Genomic DNA, 6,000 nt, shown 5'->3' on the forward strand with positions numbered 1-6,000 from the left:
TGGTACCTACCGCCTTTCTGATCAAATAAATGTATGTCAAACAGCCATTGTCTGAATCATTGGTGTGCGGAATATTCGGCAAATAAACCGATCGTAGGTACTGTTGATTGACTCCAGCCGGTATTTGGATAACCTCCGAAATTACCAAACACGCGGAGGAAAGGCACCCTGGCTCCCTCATGCGCCCGGTAAGCAGTGGTCCCTTGAGAAATGGGTATACAAAATCAGAAAGTAGTGCAGAAACAGGATGGTTTTAGAGCATGTAAGACTACTCTATTTACCCAAAAATCTCTCATTTCTACTCTCTCACAATTATGAAATTATCATGACTTAATTAGGAGCAGTTTTTAGTTACTACTGGTCACACAAATGAATGTAAAATGTATTTATCATGAGGCGAACATGGCGTTTTGGTTATTTTTGGAACATTTATTTAAATTAAATCTGAAGTTGACAATGCATTCTTGTTCATATTTAACATAAAATACAACACAAATCATTCTCTTCCAAACATCAAAAACAATCACGCTAAAAGTGCACTGTCATAAAATTGAAATACATTTGTTCTCCAGCTGAACAGATCAATTCAACAAAATACACTGTTCTAAAAAATCAGAGGAACACTTTGAAAACACATCAGCTCTAAATGGGGGGGATGTGTGATCTTGAAGGATTATTAAGGATCCGTCATAACCCTGTGTAACTACCGGTATTGTATCCACAGCTGTGCGTTTGCATGGTCCTTTTCTCTCACACACATACCCATTTTTTTGTTTTTGGATCCCAACCAGGGGTTCTTGGAGTGGAATTCATCAATCTGTTTTGTCCTCCACAGGTCTGGCCAGTCATTGTTGATTTCTACACAAAAAAAAAGAAGAAAAATGATGCATCTCCCTGTCTCTCTCACACGCAGTACTGTCATCACAACAGTCATCAGCAAGTCATGGGTCTCCCTCTTTATATTAGCAATCTGCACCACCAAGTGGGAATGTTTTCAGCAAGTTATGATAAAGCATACAGGAGATTAGTGAGTGAAAGAGTTTAACATAATACAACAAATTTAACAAAAAAAAATGGACAAAATGTTAACAATAGCTTTGTAAAAAGAGAAAAAAAATATGGATGGGCTACAGACAAAATAGAACGGCAATAAAATATCACACAGAAAATCATATAGTTTCAAGCTAAATCAACATTCAAAATGAGGTCAAAATCACCTTTTGTTACAGTGTGAGGCTTCACTTTTCAATAAACTGGAGATGGAATTTACTGTCTCTGTATGTTCTGACCTGGTGGGGGTAGACTTGGTCCTTGTCTGTCCCCATACTGTCTTCCCTGGCTCGGCTGAGAGCTGCTGCTTTCTGGGCTGGGGTCTGCCTGGACCTGATTTGGGCCTCTTTATAAAAAAAAGTCTGCTATGCTTCCCTTTTCCCGATCCCAAAAGAGACAGCCTGGTTAGACCACAGTGTTGTTTTAGGCTGAATCTCAAGCTATTATGCCCATTCTTTGTTTTAACTTCCTTAAAAATCAACTACCAGTCTAGCTAGTATAAAATTAAACTAGATCATGTAGGTTAATTAAGGCCAAGTAACCTGTCTAACGTTGTAATTAAGACATTTACAATAACAAGCTTCATAGACATAATCAGCTTCATCGAACATGAGCGGCGCTGCCGCCGTCCGGCATCAAGTGGAATCAAGCTCGGTCCTTTCAGCGAGCATGAACGCCCGAGTCGGCTGTCCGGTCACGGCTGTCCGGTCACGACTGTCCGGTCACGACTGGCGGCTCTGTCCGGTCATGGCTGGTGTACGGAGCGGCCGCAGCTCCGCTTTGGCTGCGGGGGAGAGGCCGCGGTGGCAAAACAAGCTTCTCTGCAGCACCGGAGCGCCGCAGGGGACAGTCCTGGCTCCATTCCTGTTCACCCTCTACACCTCGGACTTCAACTACAACACCCCAACCTGCCACCTTCAGAGGTTCTCTGACGACTCAGCTATTGTCGGCCTCATTACAGAGGGAGACGATAGGGAGTACAGGGGACTGACAAAGGACTTTGTGGACTGGTGCCAGCAGAATCACATCCAGATCAACACCGGGAAAACCAAGGAGATGGTAATGGATTTCTGCAGGAAACAATCCTCACCTGCACCATTGAACATCCAGGGTTCGGACATTGAGAGGGTGACCTCCTACAAGTACCTGGGTGTTACTCTCAACAATAAACTGGACTGGACTACAAACACGGATGACCTCATCAAAAAGGGACAGAGTCGCCTCTTCCTACTCAGGAAAGGGTTCAGGGGTCACTCCTAAAGACTTTCTATGACTCTGTGGTGGCTTTAGCCATCCACTATGGAATTGTCTGCTGGTCAGGCAGCATCACCACCCGGGGCAGGAAAAGACTGGAGCGCCTCTCTGCCTTAGGTGGGCAACAGACGGATTCCACCCGCGCTGCAAGAAGGAGAGGTACCGCCGCTCGTTCCTACCGACTGCTGTCAGGCTTCGCAATTCTCAGTGATCACATGTGAGGAAAAAAAACTGCACACTTGTAAATATGGGTTGATGTACAGTTTTTTTTATGAAACGGTTTTGCATATTTACATTTGCACAGTATACAGTTGACATTTTTATTTTGTTATGCTTAGAATATCTTGTTTTTCTATCCCTTCAACCCCCCACGCTCACCCCATCCCCTTTCAAATTGCTGCTGTAGACTGCAAATTTCCCCATTGTGGGACAAATAAAGGTTTTCTGATTGTGAAAATCTCTTCTCCTCTAATTGTGCAGTCCTATGATTGCCATTCGTTTAAAACCATGATTCATTTGGAAAACACCGTAAAACTTACCTCAAAGTTATCTTGTTGTCTTCCATCAACTCAACGCTGCTTCTTCTGTTTGTCTGCTCTGCAGCCGTTCACAGTCGAGTCAAGTGGCACACAGGCACCTGAAGTGCGATATTTTAAGCGGCGCGATTGACCACCCTTATTCTGCTTCTGATTGGCTCATCAGTCACCATGCCCAAAGTGAACCAATTTAATCAGTGAAGGCAGTGAGTACCAGTCAATTAGAAGCAGAGGATGGCTTCACCATCCTTAAAGTACAACCGACGTCACTTTTTTGTTTTTTAACTGACATCAGAAAAACGTTTTATAGCATCTAAAATATGCAAAACACGCCGGATGATTTTTTTGTCAAATGCAAAACACCAATAAAAATGACTTAAAGTGTCCAAAATCTGCCAAAAATGGAGCTGCGAATTGGGCATTTTCAGAAAGTCCCGCCCCCCTTTCGTGACGTCACGCCAAGACGTCTTGCATTGCTGGAGAATCAAAACAATGGCTTCAGATTCGGAGAAGATGCTTTCTTCTGACACATCCAGTTATGAATATGATTCAAATAGATCTGAAGAGGAAAGCATACATGTTTGCAATCGATTATTTATTTTATGATTAATTTATTTGTGCCATTTTGAGGCAACATTGGGGGGAAAATCTCTCACCCAAAAGAAGAGGCACAAAATGGCGACCTCCTGTGGCCACCTCCGTTTCCACAGGCTGATAAATTCCTTATATGGCGCTTGGACGCCTTCTTCTGGCCTTCTGGTGGCTTTTGGGTGCAACACGAGGTCCCCAGACCAAACAACTAGTACAGCAAAATACATTGACGTGATGGAAGGACCGCGATAATGCGTCTTTTTTACGGTCAAGGGCGGTCCTTTAGTGGTGTCACGTACGGACTCGTCACCAACTCAAAAACAAGACTTCCTGAATATTCAGCGCGAGTCTTAAAACATAAAATATAGCTATGTGCAGTGGAATATTTGTAAAATATGCTCAGTAGAAGTCATTTGAAGCCATTTTACAAATTATGGACACAACGTGTACGGAGGGCAGTCTGACAGTTAGATATTACTGAATAGTGCGCATGGTGGGGGGGGGGGGGGGAGGTATACGTAATGCCGACCGAAAAATAAGTGTGTATACGCCGTATAACGGCGTATACCCTCGACTACACCTCTGACGCTAAGGAGAACTACAATGGCGGACACATCTCGTCCTCGGTGGAAGCGTTTCGGAGCAACACACCTGATGTATTGTATGTATTTTATTGGCGGTTAGTGCTGGAGACAGTGCCACTATATCAAAGAAGGAGAGGAGGGAGGTGTGCCCGGAGGAAAAGAGAGAAATGGAACGCCAAGAGTATACAATTAAGAGTAGGAACTTTGAATGTAGGAACAATGACAGGTAAAGGTAGAGAGCTGATGACACATTATGCAGAGAAGGAAGGTAGACGTACTGTGTGTCCAGAAGACCAGGTGGAAAGGGAGCAAGGCTAGAAGCTTAGGGTCAGGGATTAAGTTGTTCTATTATGGTGAAGACAGAAAGAGAAATGGAGTTGGGGTTATCTTAAAAGAGGAGTTTGTTAGGAATGTCTTAGAAGTAAAAACAGTATCAGGTAGAAATTGAAGGTGTGATGTTAAAATGTTGTCTGTGGGTAGGCCCCACAAGTAGGATGTGAGCTGGCGGAGAAGGAGAAATTTTGGTTTTTTTGGTTACAGAACATCCCGAGAAGTGAGACTTCAATGGACATGTTGGCGCAGGAAACAAAGATGATGAGGAGGTGATGGGCAGGTTTGGACTCCAGATGAGGAACGCTGAAGGACAGATGGTGGTTGACTTTGCTAAGAAAATGCAAATGGCTATTGTGAATACTTTCTTTCAGAAGAGACTGGAACATAGGGTGACCTATAAGAGTGGAGGCAGAAGTACACAGGTAGACTACATTTTGTGTCAACGGCGCCATCTAAAGGAAATCAGTGACTGCAAAGTAGTGGTTGGTGAGAGTGTAGCCAGACAGCATAGGTTGGTGGTCTGTAGGATGACGCTGGCAGTGAGGAAGATGAAGAAACCAAAGGCTGAAGTGAGGACAAAATGGTGGAAGTTGAACAAGGAAGAGTGTTGCATGACATTGAGGAAGGAGGTAAGACAAGCACTGGCTGGGCAAGAGGTCCTTCCACATGACTGGCAAACTACAGCAAACATAATCAGAGACACGGGTCGGAAAGTACTTGGTGTATCGAGTGGAAGAAAGGTAGATAAGGAGACTTGGTGGTGGAATGGGAAGCTGCATGTGATGGCAAGATGGAAAGAGTACTTTGAAGAATTGATGAACGAGGAAAATGAGAAGGAACAAAGAGTAGAAGACGTGACTGTTGTGGACCAAGGCGTAGCAAGCATTAGCGAGGATGAAGTGAGGAGGGCGCTGAAGAGGATGAAGGGGGGAAACGCACTCGGGCCTGATGATTTACCAATCGAGGTATGGAAGTGCCTTGGAGAGGTGGCGGTGGTGTTCCTGACTGGGTTATTCAACAAGATCTTAGAGGGTGAACAGATGCCTGAAGAATGGAGACAAAGTGGACTCGTGCCCATTTTTAAGAACAAATGAGATGTGCAGAGTTGTACTAACTACAGAGGAATAAAGTTGATGAGCCATACAATGAAACTCTGGGAAAGAGTAGTTGAAGCTAGACTAAGAGCAGAAGTGAAGATTTGTGAGCAGCAGTATGGCTTCATGCCAAAAAAAGAGTAAGACCGATGCAGTGTTTGCTTTAAGAATGCTGATAGAAAGTACAGAGAAGGTCAGAAGGAATTGCATTGTGTCTTTGTAGATCTGGAGAAAGCGTACGACAGGGTGCCCAGAGAAGAGCTGTGGCATTGCATGAGGACGTCTGGAGTGACAGAAAAGTAGATAAAGAAGGTGGAGGATTTTAAGTACTTGGGGTCAACTGTCCAGAGCAATGGTGAGTGTGGAAAAGGGGTGAAGAAGCGTGTCCAGGCAGGCTGGAGCGGCTGGAGAAAAATGTCAGGTGTGATGTGTGATCGAAGGCTTTCAGCTTGGATGAAAGGAAAAGTGTATAAAACAGTGGTGAGACCAGCCCTGATGTTTGGACTGGAGACAGTGCCACTGAAGAAAAGACGGGAAGCAGAGCTGGAGGTAGCAGAG

Source organism: Hippocampus bargibanti, linkage group LG12 (genome assembly GCF_051943395.1).
Source record: "Hippocampus bargibanti isolate YZ-2025 linkage group LG12, ASM5194339v1, whole genome shotgun sequence".
In the NCBI taxonomy this organism is placed as follows: domain Eukaryota; kingdom Metazoa; phylum Chordata; class Actinopteri; order Syngnathiformes; family Syngnathidae; genus Hippocampus; species Hippocampus bargibanti.